The sequence below is a fragment of the Taudactylus pleione genome, unplaced genomic scaffold (genome assembly GCF_031769625.1).
Source record: "Taudactylus pleione unplaced genomic scaffold, aTauple2 ptg000381l, whole genome shotgun sequence".
In the NCBI taxonomy this organism is placed as follows: Eukaryota; Metazoa; Chordata; class Amphibia; order Anura; family Myobatrachidae; genus Taudactylus; species Taudactylus pleione.
Window position 1 is genome coordinate 4,445,684 of NW_028284782.1, and position 18,798 is coordinate 4,464,481.

Consider the following 18,798-nt stretch of genomic DNA (forward strand, 5'->3'; position numbering starts at 1 on the left):
TCTTCTTTTTCCATCATCCGTTAATTTCACACACATTTTTTTGCCAGTTCACATTTTTACTTAGTTACTCTGAGGCTATATGTGTATTTTGGACACCATGTGCCACTTAGTGGTTACATAGTGATATTACACTTTAACACGGTTACTTTAACGAGCCACTCGTATACATATTTATATAGCAAGTTTCACGTCAGAGGTTTTTACTTTATTATATCATATTTATGCACCATTGTCAATTCTTAATTGCACATATATACACATAGCGGTTAAGACCTGTGTCTGACAGACATCTGAGGATGTCATTGTCCCATATTTATTATTTATGATGCCTATAGATTCTGATGCCTTTAGATGTTGTCTTGATAACATATAGTGTTGGTGAATATGATGGTTTTTATATTTGGTGTCTTGTTTTGTTTGTTGTTTACAGGGTTGTCATGGCAACATGTCGGTTGCCATGTTTAGTCCTGTCATCTTGTGCGCCTGACTGTGTCACGGATGCGTTAGCCACGAGGTGATTCATCCCACATGTGATTGCTGGACTTCGGGGACCCGGGCCGGCGCGGAGGATGGGAGAACACGTCCGGTAGGGTAAGGTATTTTTAAGTTTGTTTCACACTGTCTATTTAATGTATTCTTGTCATCCTGATGAAGGGGCATGTGGCCCCGAAACGTCGATGTATAGCATCGACGTTATATATCGATATATAATAAATCACCATTCTTTCACCTTCTACCAAGACTCCGAGTGCCGCCTCTTGTGGATTTGGAGATATATAATATAATATATTATATATATATATATATATATATATATACATATACATATATATACACACACACACACAGGAATTGCTCTTAGATTGCGCTAAATATGAAGCTGTAATAATATAAAATCGACAGTAACATACACATATGTAAAGGCAGGACCTCCCAAAGGACACCCCCGGTAGTAAGATGTCAGAGACAGTAGTAGGAAAACAAAGATAGAGAGGACGCTCCAAGATGTTTAGATATTAATTCAAAGTGGACAATACCACAGTTACCCAAATTGGTCACTGAAACAACAGTGAGTATAAATAATAAGTATATTTATCTTTATTTCAAAAAAAGAAAGTCCTCTTTGTGATGAAACAGATTCAGATGGTCATCCAATAGGAGTTGTATTTCTTTTTTACGTCATTCCTTTTGTGAAATAACCGCCAGGACTCCTCAATATAAAGGATACCGGTAGAACAATGCTTCAAGGGTTTAATACTTTCTTTGTGTTGTACTACAAAACACCCTCACACCAAAAATCACCCAGGCAAAAACAGGGCCCAAATGCCAACATTAGTAGAAATGTAAAAATATTTATTTGTACACATATATGTCTTAAAATATAAGAAGTTAGCTTACATCTGAGTTTTCCTTTTTAACCTTATGGTGAATGCTCACCCACAAGGATTACAGATAATTCAACCAATCATGTGACCCAACCTGTTTCGTCCTTATAAGGACTTCATCAGGGTGTATCTTTAAATAAAGACAAAATAAATGGGTGACTAATGATGCAAGGTACGAAAAAACACTTCCATATCATCATGAGAAATGTCCTATTGACTCATTATATGGACACACATAAAACACACAAATATACATACCACATTGTGTTGAACTGTAAGATAACATCAAGTTCACACCTGAACAAAATATTCATAATATTCCCAAACCGAGACCTGTATTAATTTTATAATGAGATTATCTTTCAGTAAACCAGATTTGAAGAAACAGATTTTCAATTTTAAAATTATTGTAATCTCAATTAAAATAACGGACCTATATATTTCAAGTATTCTCCAACATGGAGATATTCTTGTATAGTTCCCTCAACACGTTATACATCATATCACGTGATTTACTCTTAGTAAAAAACTATAGTTCGCATTTAACATGCCCAAGGTGGATATGGGTACATAATTGAATGGTTATTAAACTATTATTTTCTTAAAATTGCCACTTTGTGATGAAAAACACCATAGTGGTTACATACAGTAACCATACACATAAATCAAATATCGCTGTGGTTACAAACATACAAACCATGTGTAACCTATACGCTAAATAGCTGTGGTCTATATAAAGAATTTAACCACCATACATCAATTACAGTGCATGAAAGAGACATAGTAACCAGTAACTTACTTGAACAGTGAAGCTGTTAGCATGGAAACCTCAGTTGTGCATAGTTTGCTTCTATCCTGAGTTGCCTTTTATTCACCCCTAGGAGTGACATCACTTCCTGTAATTAGTGGACCAACGATCTCCAGAATACTGCAAAAAATACCTAAACACACTAAACTATATTCCCAAACGTCCCCCCTACACTGTAACTAAAAAATCATTTTCTAAAGATCCATAGAGAACGACAGTGCTCCGTTTTCCCTTTTAACCGGCACTTCCGGGTTCGGGACAGATACCCATAATCCTTACCGCACTTCTCCCCAGCACGCCCAAAAGATCACCATGGTGACAGATGGACACGTTTTGCGTTCCACCATCCGTAATTTAGGAGATCGGCCTCCGGAACCCCAAAATTTCCGGGTTTGGTGCACTGAATCCACATTCCCCATCTGGTTTCCCCCCCAGTACGCCAAACATATTACCATGGCAACAATATGGAAACATTTGCGTTCCACCACCTGTAACCATAGCAACCGCAGACTCCACCTTGACTAGCACTCTAACTCCAAGACATTATGTGGATGAATCTACATTAGACTCACGTCTCCTCGGCGTGTCCCGCTACCTTCCAGAAAAACCTGGGTACGCGCTTGTGTTCCACGTGTGTCATGTGACCCATTGCGGTCCACATGTGTCATGTGATCTATTGATGGTTGGATTTACATAATCACGTGCTTTCACTAAATTTATTTGGATATTAAGCTTATGTTCCACATGTTACATACTCTATTGGAAATTACCAAGATTAAGGTGCTGATAACTGTTTAAGGAGCATGTTTGTGTTACACGGGTTTGCACTCCACGTGTCCAGTGTTTCATTGGTATAAAAAGTACACCTGACTTAGGTGCCTAGATAATACCAATTAGAACAGGTCTTAAACTTTGGAATACTGTCTAACTCCCAATAAGGACTTTTAATATTAACAAGAACCACTTGGCCCTTATCTGCAGTCAAATTCTATGTTTCTATCCAGAAAGTATTCACAACGCTTCACTTTTTCCACATTTTGTTATTTTACAGCCTTATTCCAAAATGGAATAAATTCATTTTTGTACTCAAAATTCTACACACAATACCCCATAATGACAGCATGTAAAAAGTTTTTTTTATGATTTTTGCAAATTTAATAAAAAAAAAACCCTAAGAAATCACATGTACATAAGTATTCACAACCTTTGCTCAATACTTTTGTTGATGCACCCTTGGCAGCAATTACAGCCTCAAGTCTCAATTACAGCCTCAGATAATATAAACCCTATCCCGGCTGGGCACTGACTAGACAGGTAATTTCCTCTCTAAGTGGCAAGGCCTACTGCCTCACCACAAACACAGCACTTTCAAAAGGTTCCAGTGTCTCTGAACAAAACCTCAGTGTCTGTTCTCTCCAGGGTGTGTGAGACACTGCATCTAAACTCTTACACAGCTATAATGAGCCACTTTCAGGTGTAATCTCTAATTAGCCTGCTCTCAGGCTGAAAGGCCTAACACCTGAAACGGCCCTGTGGATGGAGCCCTCCCTTCTCTCTCACATCCACACCCCCAGGACCCATTCTCCGGATTTTACCAAAAGCCGACACTCAGATCTGTTTGTAAAACAGACTTTTCCTGGGGGTTAAAATACATATTACAGGAATCTGGGACCCATATACATGCCATCCCTAACTTCTCCAGTGCTCCTATCACATATTCCCCATCCCCCTTTGTTTCGACCTGTGGACGGAACAACTGCAGCCCCCAAACAATGGACACGTGACAAAGCATCTGTATTGGCCAGCTGGCTTCCTGGCCTGTGTTCTACTGTGAACTTGAAATTTTGTAATGCCAAGAACCACCTTGTTATTAAGCTGTGGCTTTATTAAACCTCTGTCAATGGTGTAACGATACCAAAATTGAACCTCTATATACCCCTGCCTGTACCTTCTAAAATCCTACCTATAAACCTCTAAGGATGACGCTAGTTTGCGTACGCAGTCATACAGTAAATAGAGACTCCAGACTTAGAACATGTGGTTCCAAAGCACAAAGTATTATTCAAGTAAAAAGTACAGTCAGTTACATCTATTGATCCAGACACAATTCGGCGCAAAGGAATTATACAGACCCAAGTACAGTATACATACGCAGCGCTTCCGGACCAGATGATAGGCATCAGCAAGAAACCCCGTCGTCATTCAGCATGAAGACTAAAAACCCAGTGTTGGAGCACACATATTTATAACCCCCCAGAATAGACAGGACAATAGAGAAGTTTGTTGCTTATGCCATTGGTTCCCAGGGGGGAAGCATCTGTTACAGAGTGTTTAACAGGCTGGTTCAAATAGACTCAACCCAGCCTCTAACAACTGGGGGTCTCTGCCTTCCCGCCCCATGCAACATCCTAACAGTTGTTCATATAATATACATTTTGTTGCTTGAAGTCTCTACGGTCCATAAGTTGAGAATGCATGATGCGATCTCCACACCGAAAACACCGAAATTCTGTTGAAAGAGTACTCATCAGTACAAAACCAAATACGGCTTACTTAGCATGAATAAAACCTTAGTTATCAAATATCTTTATTTCACAGCATTTATACTAACTGAACCAACTTAAATCTTATACTTTAAAGCTTATTAAACCTTATGTGTGAATATGTAATGTGTGAGTATGCGGGGTTTGATATAAGGACGCTAGTTAACTTGGGGCAGATGCGTGCTCATGAAGCTAATAAAACAGCGTTTTCATACAAAGTCTTATGCATTCGCTAATATGCGACTAGTTAACAGCGCAATTGTGCGTATTAATGTGTGTATGAGAAATGGTGAAAGATGCAATCGCATGGTGCTAATAGTATTATCGCCACATGTACTAAAGTGTGTGTCTATCTAAAATGGCGCTTAGGCGGCCATTCGCAAAATGGCGTCTTGCGATATCATTTCCAAAATGGTGCCTTGCGGCCAGTCGCAAGATTTCGCCGCTGCGATTAAATTTTAAACTGATCTTGTCTCAGCCAATTATCCAGCTTCGACAGGTGTAACCAAGACACTTTACTTCTTCCATCCCTAGGCAACATTTCTTTGGGTTGGCTGTCAATCCTGCCCTATAGATAGAGTCCAACACTGCTTGTACTCTGGACAAATGAGACTGCCAATCAGGACTATGAATGACTACATCACCCAGACAAGCAGCAGGATACCGTCTATGGGGTCCTAGAATTCTGTCCATCATCCTTTGGAAGGTAGCCGGTGCCCCACGTAACCCAAAGGGCAACATCTTGTATTGGAACAACCCTTCTGGCATCAGAAAAGCTTTCTTTTCTTTGGCATTCTCAGTTAACGGCACTTGCCAATACTCTTTGGTTAAGTCTAGAGTGGTTAAATATCTGTCCGTTCCTATCCTTTCAATTAGCTCATCCACCCTTGACATTGGGTAGGCATCGAACTTTGACACACTGTTCAATTTTTGGAAATCGTTGCCAAAACATACACTCCCGTCAGGCTTTGGAATAAGCACAATGGGACTTGACCACTCACTATGCGATTTTTCAATTAAACCCAGTTCCAACATTCTTTAGACACTGATTCTCTTTGGGCTCCTGGTAACCTATTGGGCTTTAGGTTAATCTTAACCCCTGGGTCAGTGATTATGTCATGTTTAGTGACTGTGGTTTTGCCCGGTACATCTGAGAACAAAACCCATTTTTGATAAGAAATTCCTTAACTTCCTGCTGTTGAACGTTGACAGGGTTTTAGCTATTGTCACTTCAGGAACCAAAGCCCTAAGTTTACTGGAGGGGCCGGGACGGCTGACAGAGCTGCTCTATTCTTCCAAAGTTTGATAAGATTTACATAACTGTTCTGGCTTTCTTTTCCTAGGCTCAATGACAGTTTTATAAGGACTGGACTGCCCCTCCCATGTCTCTTTGGCAATGTCTGGTAATTCCCTTGGATGTCTCCCGTACAAAAAATCCTGGCGTACTGCCATGTGAGGATATAACAATGGACTATCAGGGTCTATGGATTTACCATCAATCACTTTTACATTTTCCCTGGCTTTTACCAGAGTAGGCTCCACTGCCAAGATCTCTTTTCTGACCTCAAGATCAGACAGACGACCAACTGGCTTAACAATACTTCCCATCTCGGTATTCTCTGGTTCACCAGTCACGCTAGAAAAAGGGAACTTCTCAGACTCAGAAGAAATTACCCCTGCTACTGCATCAGCAACCTTCTCAAATGGGTCGGGATTATTTACTTCAGTAACAAATCGGCTTTCCCACAAGTTCTAGAAGTGAGCAAAGTTTCTCCCCAACATTATATCATAACTCAAGCCATGCACCAAACCCACAGAGACTATAGCGGAACCACACTGTGTTTCTATGTTCACTTCTGCAGTAACATAATACCGAGTATTCCCATGTATGCAGGTCACACCAACAGCTCTTCCTTTGCGATTTAAGGGGTTCACCAGTTCAGCTTTCATAAGTGTAACCAGGCTGCCAGAACCTAACAGAACCGCTACTTGTTTACCATCTACAGTAACTTTACACATTTGCTTATCTGTCTCAGCCTGTCGGTCAGCAGTACAGGCAGGCTGTGCAAAGAAAGACATTCTGCGATGGACATAAGCAGTATCACATTGCATAGGTTCAGAGGTGAGTGGACAATTAGCAGCAATATGGCCCAATTCACTACATCAAAAACATTGTATCATATTATTATCAAGTCTCTTATGGGGTAAGAACCTTTCTGGCCTGGCTGGCCTATCCCCAGGTTCCAAACCCACAGTCTTAAGTTCATTCCACCGCCCAGCACCCTTCTCCCCTGGAACAGTCTTACCAGTAGTCAAGGAAGATCGCCATTGTGGAACCAGGGCCCGGTGGGACACACTCAACAGTTCCTCAGCCGCCACATACCTCTCCACCAGTTCGATTAACTGGTCTGCGGACTTAGGGTTTGCATGGCTCACCCACTTCCGCAGAGATGCAGGTAGTGATCGCAGATACCGGTCCATCACGACTCTTTCCACGATCTGCGGTCCTATCAGCCTCTCGGGCTGTAGCCATTTTGTGGTTAGATGGACGAAGTCATGCATATGTGAGCATGGAGGCTTTTCCATTTGGAACTCCCAGCGGTGGACTCGTTGGGCCCGAACAAATTAGGTAACAACCAAGCGACTCAGGATCTCCCATTTTAGCTTTGCATAATCCTTGGCATCAGCCAGGCACAAATCATAGTAGGCCTTTTGTGGTTGTCCAGACAGGAAGGGTGCCACAAGACTTGCCCATTGTTCCTTGGGCCAACTCTCTCTTTCTGCGGTTTTCTCAAAGGCCGTAAGATACGCTTGCACATCATCATCTTTTGCAGAAAGTGACTGGCACGTATGGAGCGAATGCTGTTTGGAAGTCCAGTGGAAGCATCTTCAGACCGGACTACTAGCTGTTGTACCACGTCTTTTAAGGCCTGGCGGGTTTCCTCTATGGCGACTCGTTGTTGCCTCTGGGCGGTCTCCAAGGCCAATAATTGCACATTGGTGGATTCCTGTTGAGCTCTGGTATTTTCCTGCTGAGTTTTGTTAGCTTGGAGCAAGGCCTTAACAATGTCCTATATGTTGTCTTTAGGTGCAGGTTTGTAGAAAAACCTGGCTTCTCTAAGCATCTGTCGACACCACCTTCATGGACTTCACAGAACACGAGTTGATATCCAACACAACAAATTGGTGTCTGTCACTTTAAATTTAAATGTAGAACTTTTCCTCTTGCTGCAATTTCCAGTGTGCATTGCCCGCATTCTCCACCAATTGTGATGTGATCGGGGAAGGGAGGTCCCTCTCCTGGGGTAGGTGGACACCGCCTTACACACAGCAGCCAGGAAACAGCACTCCAGTCGTGGGTTTTCGTGCAAGCTGGTCGCCACCAGTTTTTATTGTGCAACTCCATTAGTCATATAAACCAAACATAACATAAACCCTAGCCCGGCTGGGCACTGACTAGACAGGCAATTTCCTCTCTAAGTGGCAAGGCCTACTGCCTCACCCCAAACACAGCTATAATGAGCCGACACTCAGATCTATTTGTAAAACAGACTTTTCCTGGGGGTTAAAATACACATTACAGGAATCTGGCACCCATATACACGTCATCCCTAACTTCTCCAGTGCTCCTATCGCAATATATATATATATATATATATATATGGTGTCCTATGTGTTTGCATATCATGCACGCTGACATTTCTGTAGGTTGCGCATGTAGTAATTAGTTATTTAGTGGTGATTATGCTATTTATAGAAAATGTGTGTCTATAGAGAGATCTGTTTGTCTGTCTATATCAAACAAATAGTGCACTAAGGGTCTGATTCAGAGCCGCTCGCAAGATGCGGCCGCTCGCTCCCAGCGTATGGAAATTCAGCTAAGTGACGTCAAGGCAGCCGCTTGCACGGCAAGGCATAAGCACGCCCACTATGTCTGGGCGAGCGATCACTTTGTGTTTACAGATGCCCACCAGCCTGTCTTTAGCCGCCCACTTGCATACATCATCTCCAGGAAGTATTTACAACCATCGGTACAACGGGTTCCATTGGATCTGACCGCAGCGCTTGCGGTTGACTGTACCCTACCGCTAGCAGTGCGAGCACTTCAGTGTATTATTCAACCAGGTGACGTGTACTATGACGCACCCTGTTAATTATGCATGCCCCAGAAACGGCGTGAAAACACTCTGGCACGCTTGCGTCCGCAACTCCACTACCCCATTACTACTAGCCTGCCCTGTTACCACCCACACTCGGCCTCTCCTGTCACTCACTCCACTTGGCTGTCTTTGCAGGGCGAGCGAGCACATTCCGATCGCTTGTACTAGTTTGCGCATGCGCACTGCAAACTACTCGCTTGCGCACATTAGCGAACATTGACTGCAACGAGCGGCCGCTTGCTAGCGAGCAGGTCTGAATCAGGTCCTAATTCTGATCCTTACAAAATGTCACAATGGAACAGGTCCCAGAATTGATTGCTTTTGGTGTGAACAACTCTCTCCTTCAGTTGAAACCACCGTATCAGTCCTAGGACCAAATAATTTAGTGGCTTGCATGTTTCCAAGTAATTTACCTGAATCCACTAGCGTCACAGGAACGTCACTGCTCCAAGCTTGGCTTGGTGTTGTGACGTTGACGTGTTTGCCCAGAGAAGCCTGGTGTATTGCTGGTAGTATTTCTGGTTGTCTAACCCTGACCCCTTATCTTCCCCCTGACCCACCTTTCCCGCAGCCTAACCCTAACCATTCCCCCCCACAGCCTAACCCTGTTCCTTCCACCCGCAGCCTAACCCTAACCCTCTTCCCCGCAGCCTAAAGCTGCTTACACAGTAGACGATATGTACCTAGCACGATCTCGTACGCAATGGGACCCAGCAAGGGTGCCGGCATCGGTAAGTGCATACACACTTGCCAATGCTTGCAGCGACAGAGCAACGGCAGGGGGTAGCGGAGGCCATGCTGCATTCGGCAGCATGGCATTGCTAACAACATCTTCAGATCTTTCTGCATGTAGAAAAGATCTGAGGCTGCGACGGTTGACCAGCGGGAGCACACATTGGGATTGTGCGTTTACACTGGACGATAGGAATGGTTTGTTGTTCCGATGAAATGGAATCGGCCAAATCACTTAAGATATTGTCTAGTGTGTACCCAGCTGAATCCCAGCCTCCCTCCTGCAGCCTAACCTTAACCCTCCCCCCTGCAGCCTAACCCTAACTTTCCCCCTAGTGCCTAACCTTAAACCTATCCCACCCCCTAAACCTAATACCGTCAGGATTGTGGCGGTATTATGAGCACCGGCATCATGACCCCCGGGATGTCAACTACATCCCCTCTGTATGAATTTACTATACTAGTTGTGTTTACAACTGGCAATATTGGTACACATGCCATTTTTCAGTGTTTTATGATTGCCATAAATTGCTTTACTCTTTGATGCACAATGTGGCGCCCCCGTCTTGTGCTTTGATTTTAGAATATATAATAGGTGCATCCAACTCAGAATCAGGCTGTATGAGGAGGAATCCCGCCCCCCTCGATAGTACCCACCCCCTCATCAGACCACGCCCCAATTAGGGCTGCTTCCAGAAATTTGCCCGAGGGGAGCTGAGAAAAAGACAAATGGAAGAGGAGGAGGCGAAAGTACACAAAACATTTGAGAAGGTTGAAAAAACAGAAACACAACAAGAGACATCAAACAGGTCTCTAACAGTCATAACATAACATAAAATGTCATAACGTAAAATGACCACAAGTGTGGCAGGAAGGAACAGTGCAGGGTGGGCATCCAGTGTCCCCTGTGGATTCGGAGAAAAGGATTCCACAGGGGAAGTACCAAAATCCTGTTTTCTCCTTTATCCACTAGGGGACACTAGAGGTTTCAAAACAGTGGGGACATCCCAGAGCTCCCATCCACGGGTGGGAGAGCGCTGAGAACCCTGCAAAACAGATGGGCCACTCTGCGCTACACAGGCTGCAAACGTGTCAAATCTATAAAAACGAATAAAGGTATGCGGACCAGACCAAGTAGCTGCCCGGCAAAGGGACTCCATGGAAACACCACGAGCAGCCACCCACGAGGAACCCACTGAGCAGGTGGAATGCGCTGTAATAGAAGGAGGAGGGTACCTAGATGGCCATATACGCCTGTTTTATAGTCAGACGAATCCAGCGGACCAGCGACTGTTTTGAAGCTGGCCATCCAGGACGAACAGCATCATACAAAACAAATAGTGTTTTGTTTTTTATGTAAGGCTGCAGTCCTCTCCACATAGATCCGAAGAGCCCTAACAACATCCAAGGATCTTGACGAAGGTGAATCCCGTGGAAGAACCGGTACCACAATAGGTTTGTTGATGTGGAAAGCTGAAAACACCTTAGGAAGAAAATCCATTCTTGTATGGAGTTCCGCTCCATCCTCATGAAATACCAAGTATGGAGGACAACAGGATAGAGCTACCAGTTCCGACACCCTCCTGGCTGATGCCAGTGCGAGAAGAAGTGTTACCTTCCACGAAAGGTATTTCAACTCCACAGACGCCAAAGGTTCGAACAGAGAAGACTGTAAGAAGGAAAGGACAAGATCCAAGTCCCATGGAGCTGTAGGAGGAACAAAGAGTGGTTGTAACCGAATCACACCTTGTAGAAAAGTCTGCACCTCCGGTATCAAGGCCAGTATCTTTTGGAAATAAAACATGAGAGCTGAAATTTGGACTTTCAAAGAACCCAATCGCAGACCTGCTGAGAAACCTGCTTGCAGAAAAAGCAGAAATCTGGCTAGGTTGAATACCGTAGGTGGAGACCCTCTACGTTCACACCATGAAACATAAGCCTTCCAAATACGGTGGTAATATTTTGAAGTAACTCCTCTCTGGGCTCTGAGCATAGTAGGGATAACCCTGGATGGAATCCCTGTACATTTTAAGATGGTCCTTTCAACAGCCACGCTGTCAAACGTAGCCACTTTAAGTATGGATAGACTAAAGGACCATGTAGTAAGAGATCTTCTCTCAGTGGTAGGGACCACGGATTGTCGAACAGCAGAAGTTGAATGTTGGAATACCAAGCTCTGTGAGGCCAATCTGGAGCCACCAATACAACCTTGGCTTTCTCCCTCTTGATGCGTTGTAGTATTCGAGGGAGAAGGGGGAACGGAGGGAACAGTTAAATAAATTGGAACTGCCACGGCACTGACACTGCGTGCACTGCCACCGTCTGCGGGTCTCTCGTCCAAAAGCAGTAAAGAGACTGGATGCAATGAGGTCTCGCCATTGGACAAGCTGGTGAAAAACCTGAGGATGTAGTGCCCATTCCCCTGGATGCACGTCCTGCTGGCTGAGGTAGTCTGCCTCCCAATTTTCAACACCCAGAATGAAGATTGCTGCAATTGCTCTTGCGAACTTTTCCACCCAGATTAGAATCCGGCTTACTTCTTTCATAGCCGCACGACTTCCGGTGCCGCCTTGCCTGTTTATGTATGCCACGGTCATTGCGTTGTCCGACTGGGTCCTGACTGCTCGGCCCCGCAACAGGTGATCTGCTGTCTGAATAGCGTAGAAGACTGCCCTTAGTTCCAATATGTTTATCGGCAGACTCGCTTCTTGTAATGTCCAGCGGCCTTGGAAGTGATGTTCTTGAATCACAGCCCCCCAGCCTCTCAGACTCACGTCTGTGGTGAGAAGAGTCCAATCCCACACGCTGAATCTCTTTCCCTCCATTAGGTGTACCGAGCTCAACTACCAGAGAAGGGATATCCGAGTTCTGGGACTTAACCTTACCCGTTAGTGAAGGAAAAGATGGGATCCTGTCCATTGTGATAGGAGGTCTAGTTGAAACGTTCTGGAGTGAAAACGTCCGTAAGGAATGGCCTTAAATGCCGCAACCATCTTCCCCAGGAGTCGAATGCAAACATGCACTGATAACCTGACAATGTCGAAGGACCGTCCTCACCATCTTCTGTATGGAAGTTACCTTTTCCTGAGAGAGGAACACCCGCTGGGACAATGTTTCCATGATCATTCCCAGAAACTGTAGCCTCTGCGTCGGTTGCAGATGAGACTTGGGAAAGTTCAGGATCCATCCATGATGAATGAGAAGGCTGTGTGTCACTGTGATGTTCTGCAGTAATTGGTCCCTGGAATGGGCCTTCAGCAGGAGATCATCCAGGTAAGGGATAATAGTGATCCCTTGTTTCCGAAGTAGACTCCTCATCACAGCCATGACCTTTGTGAATACCCTGGGGGCTGATGATAAACCGAAGGGTAAGGCCTGAAACTGGAAATGTGAATTCCGAACTGCAAATCTCAGAAACGCCTGGTGAGGTGGCCAGATAGGGATGTGAAGGTAGGCGTCCTTGATATCTAGAGATACCATGAATTTGCCTTCCTCTAGTCCTGCAATCACAGACTGAAGGGACTCTGGCCCTGATTCAGAGCCAGACGCTCTGACATAGTGCTCGCTCTGAATCAGGGCGTCTTTTTTTTTTATGGAGCGGCCTCCTGGCCGCTCGCATTGCTGTGGGTTGCCACCCACAGCTAATGCGAGCAGCCAGGATGATGGTCGCGATGGTCAAGACCATCGCGACCATCGGGATTGCGACGAGACCCTTGTGGTAGGGTCTCGTGGCCGCAAGCCCAAGAGAGCTTTCGGCTCAAACAGAGCTGAAAGCTCTCCCACTGACATCACTTGTGATGTCAGTGGGGCCGCCCACAAACAGTAGGCATTCCCATGGGAACACCTCTGTCTGGGCAGCCACCCCCCTGACCTGCCCACCAAAGGGGGCGTGCTGTCACTCAACATCGACAGCACGCCCCCTTTGGTGCGAGACCCGGAGCGACAGATTGCCCGTCCCTATCCAGGTCTCGAGCATGCGCATGACGGAGCCGGCTCCGTCGTGCGCATTATCTCTGGGCCACAATCGACCCGGTTGCGAGCACTCAGCGCTTGTGACCGGGTCTGAATCAGGCCCTCTATCTTGAACTTGAAAATCCTTAGGTATGGATTGAGATCCTTCAAGTTCAGAATAGGTCTGACCAAGCCGTCCGGCTTTGGAACCAAGAAGAGACTGGAGTAAAAACCATTTCCGGTCTGATTTCTGGGAACGTGGACCACCACTCTTGTGGATAGAAGCTTCCTGTAGAACGACACTCCTGTCATTGGAAACTGGTAAACCTGTGGTAAAAAACCGAGGTGGAGGTTGAAACTGAAAGCCGAGCTTATATCCCTCAGTGATGAGATTGCGGACCCAAGCGTTCATACAACATTCCGTCCATATTTCGTGGGTAGTCACGAAGACTCGCTTCCACTCTGGGGTCCCCCAGGTGAGGGGGAAGCCCGTCATGCACTAGGCTTGGTAATGGACTTAACTTCCTGTTGAGCAGGTGTTGTTGCAGCTCTGCCACGACCTCTGGAACCATGGGAAGTTGATGGTCCTCCTCTGAAGCGACCGCGCGAACACCCCGGAGCACGAAAGGACTGAAACGAGGGTCCTGAGAAAGATCTTATAGGAGGAGGAGCCGCAGATGGAAGATAAGTGGACTTACCCCCTTTGATTCTGCATCTGCCTGCCATTGTTTTAACCATCACCCTACATGCCGAAATCGCGAGAGCTGAAGTTCAGGATGCGATATAGCAAAAGTCTTTGGATGCTTCTCCAAGGTAAGTCGCAGCTTCACCTATATGCTCTGCTAACAGAATAATCTACTCCACCGGCAGCTGATCTCTCATTCCGTCAGCCAATTGTTTTGCCCAAAGCTCAATTGCTTTGTTAGTCCAGCAGCTTACGATCGCAGGACGCAGTGTCACATCTGCAGCTGAATAAATGATCTTGAGAGTGTTCTCCAATTTCCTGTCCGATGTGTCTTTTCAAAGACGTGGCCCCAGGAACCGGAAGTGTAGTCTTCTTAGACAGCCGCAATACCGACGGGTCTACTGTAGGGGGAGTTTCACAAGATTTTCTGCTGTCTGCAGGAAAAGGACAAAAAGATAATAACTGCCGAGACATCTGACATTTTTATCCGGAAGTTCCAAAGCTGACATCAGAAGAGAATCCAGCTCTTCAGAAACTGGAATAGCAATAGCATGTCTTTGTTTCTTTAGAAAAAAAGACTGTCAAGCAGGACCTGTGTCCGCCTCCTGTATCTGCAATGCCTGGCGGATCGCAGAAATTAAAGCTTCTATCCCATCGGACACCGGCTCAGACTCCTCCTGGAGTTCTTTAGGCGAATCTGGAGAATATTCCCCTTCCTCTAAAACTGTCATACTCTCCTCACAAAGGAGTGAGAACCATTAGGTATCCTTTAGTAACCTAGAGGTTCGCACCATTTGAGAATCTCCTCTCTCAGCCAATGAACTGTCAGTCAATGCATTTCTATGGGAAATGCAGCGGCTGAGCCTTCATTCGCAAGGTGCCGTCCTTGCGGATAGTACTATCCATGGGGTCCACTTTTTAAAAAAAAATTGTTTTGTGTAGACAGTGGATGCCTACATGGAAAGAAAAGGACGTGACACAAGGGATAGGTGAGTATTGTTTTTTTAACAGGTCCCAAACTTGGAATCTAATGGAGAAGGGGACAGATCTGTGTTAGGCACAAGGTAAGTATGTAGTTTGAGTGCAGGTGAGTGTGAGTGATTGAATAAGTGAGTGCATGTGTAATTAAAAAAAAACCTTTTGTTTGTGAGTCTTGCCTTTATTTTAATATTTTTTTTACAGGCAAACTAGAGGCATCAGTGGGCCCTTAATGCTCCGCATGCTGGTACTTGTGGTTCTCCAAGTACTAGCATGTGGGGTAGGATTGTTGGGACTTGTAGTTCTCCTGTAAAAGATAATGGTGCTGGTTGTTGAAAATACGGGAGAACCCTACGTCTACGTCTTTTTCCTCCTGTATTTTCAAAACCAGGACCCCACATTGTTTTTTTTTTTATTTTACACTTTTTATAGTTTTTTTTCACAGAGAAACATGCACACATCTCACTGATCTGTGCATGTTTCTGTGTAGCTGGCACCTGCTCATGCTAAAATCGCCAGTCTATTATTTTGGGGATTTGATGTTCGATTTTAAGTTCAATTTGTGCTTTATTTGGTGTTTGATTTGGACATGGCCATCCAAAATCAAACAAGAAATCACTAGTCAAAATCAAATTCAATTGAGTGATTTTAAGGTTTGATTTAATTAGATTTTAGTTGATTTTAAACAACCATAAAATCAAATACAAAATCTAACACTAGAAAATATATCCCCAATGGTACATGAGTTAAGTGAAGCAACATTGGCCCTCATTCAGAACCACTCGCTAACGGCAGTACGCTCGTTCCGAGCGATGTTCGCACATCTGCGCATGCGTACGGTTTTTAGTACGCATGCGCGAACCAGTCAGTGCGGCTGAAAATCGTTTGTACGCAATATAGCGAGTGCCTGCTATTTTGAGTGACAGAATGAGGCGTATGTGGGTGGTAACAGGGGAAGGTGCTTGAAAACGGGGAGTGGAGATCAGAACGCAGGCGTGCTTAAAGGTCAAAACGGGCGTTTTATGGGTGTGCATAATTAATATAGCAGCGTCATTGACCACGTCACTTGGTTTTTTTTAACTCAGAACTGCTCGCAAAATAGCGGTTGAAAAAACCAACCACAAGAATAGCGAGCAGTTCATATCCTGTTCGATGTACTCGATTAATCTAATAAATAGCGGACATGACGTATGGTGCGAGCGGCCAGAGGGCGTTTTTAACAAATAAACGAGCGTATGTTTTGCTCGCTCATTCAGACTTAGAGGTGTGAACAGACTGCAATATGCGAATGGATCATTTGAATAGCCGCCCCTTGTTTTTGAACGAACGCAAATAGCGAACGGCTCTGAATGAGGGCCATAGTCCCAGGAGAAACATAGGCACACTTAAACAGGAAACTAAGCATATGGTAAACATCAAACCAGGGGTGTTTCAAGAGAGGAGGGGTCCCATGTGCAGTCTCCGTCCGGGACCCCCTCCTCTCTCTAGCGGCCGGCAGTGCACTAAGCATAGTGCCACAGTGGTAGACTCTGGGCACTAGTTTGTGCCCAGAGCCTACAATGAATGTGCAGGTCACCAGGAAAATGGCTGCGGTGGCCATTTTTCAGGCATTTTTGACAGTGCTGAAACTAACTGGCTCTGATGTGAGACTCCGGAGTGGTAAGTATAATATGGATACAGGGTGTGTGGTGTGGGCCCCCCTGAACCCACGCTCCCTTCATCCAATATTAATATGCCCCTGAAGTAATCAATCAATGAACTGATGATGCAGGAGAGAAAGGGGTTGTCAACATGAGGACCTGATTTTGCATATGATAACTGCAGCCATCTAGACCATATTCACTTATATTTTGATTCAGCCTTTTGAACCATGTATAGATATTTCTCATTGTCAACAGTGGCATTGACCCTCACATAGGAGAGAGCTCCAGAGGGCAGCGTAGAGGTCAGCAGGGTAAAAAGCATGACACTGAAGTACAGGAGCAATCCCCCAGGTAAATGAGACCGAGAAAGGCCAACCACGCCACCGGACAGAGACTCACTCGGAACAAAGAACAGGTGCCAGGCAGTTTGGAGCACCTTACCTGTACTGCCTCTTCCCCCACTGCGGAGATCTGCTAGCTGCTGGTTAGTCCTAGTCAGGTGGGATTGAACATATAATTTTGCAGGACAACCCACCAGCCACTGTACATCTCCTAGTCCTCCCAAAACTAAGGTTTATTTCATCTCAGTTCCCGAAACTAAAGGCCTGATTCAGCAAGGATCGCTATTCTGCTTATACGCACGCAATGCAGTTGCTAATATCAGCGGGGATATGCAAATGTTTGCATTCGCATTGTGATCTCAGCCTAACATAACGTGCCCACTTCCCCTTACTCCACATCTGTACACTTGGGCAACATAGCGAAACAATCGGTAACATCGGACCCATACGTACAGTTAAGGCAGGTCAGACCTCACTCAGGAATTGCTCATTTCAGTGTATGCTATGAGGCCTCAGGCTACGTATGGTATTGCAGTGACTAATTTATGCATGCTCCTGCAACGTCGTCCCAACGCACTGGCACGCCTGCATTTGCCCGACCACCCCCCATCACCACCCCCAAACGGTACTTCCTGTCAATCACTCTGCAATGGGTCTGCGTACACACTGCACTTTCATTCCCGATCGCAGTGGCTAGTTCACGCACGCACACTGTGATGCATGCGCAGGTCGCGAAAATCGGCCTACTGCATGCGTTTTAGCACTTGCAATCCTTGGTGAATCAGGCCCTAAGACCATGGAGTAGTGATAACACTGTACATCAGTGGAAATGTTTCCGATGTTGAAATAGTTGCTTCAGGGGGCGTGGCCATGCAGCAATGTAGCTGGACGTGTTCTCTAGGGCTCTCCAACTGAACATCCTGCATCCCCTGTCCTGAGACCAGAGGGCTGACTCTGGTGGGTGACTTACCCTCCCCCTGGGATCCAGGCTTCCGGTGGTCCGGTCTGTGGGCTCCAGGGACAAAGGAGAGATGCGGACGTCGTCAGTCAAGTCTCCTGCAGAGGTACAGTGGTGCATGTGGTGCTGCTGAGGTCAGACTGCTAGCACTGACACATCGCGGGCAGTGGCGCTTTGACTGCTCTGGTGCGCTTCCTGAGTGGGCCCCCTTTGCTGTGATCCTGCTTGCCTGGTCGGTGTGGTCTGCCCTGACTCACTGGCTGTTTGGTGCTGATTCCTGTGGAGGTGGCAGCCATTGTTAATGTAAAATCCTGCTGCTATGCTCCCTTCTTCTCAAAAGCCCCCTGCTGGAGTACTGCGAAATTACATACTGCATAACCCTTTCACTGCCAGAATGGGTAAATCAGGCCATGCTGCTGCAGCAGCTGCTAGACCGGGGCGTTTCTCCACATCATCTACTCCTCAGCCCCCTTCCAGTGATGATTCCAGGGGTCCCCCCTCGCCGGCTAAAGATGCTCAGCTGCCTCATCAAGACTCCCAGCCTCAGGCTCCCTCCTCCTCATCGACACCTGAAGTGACCCTTCAACAGGTCCTGGAGGCAGTCAATTCAAGCG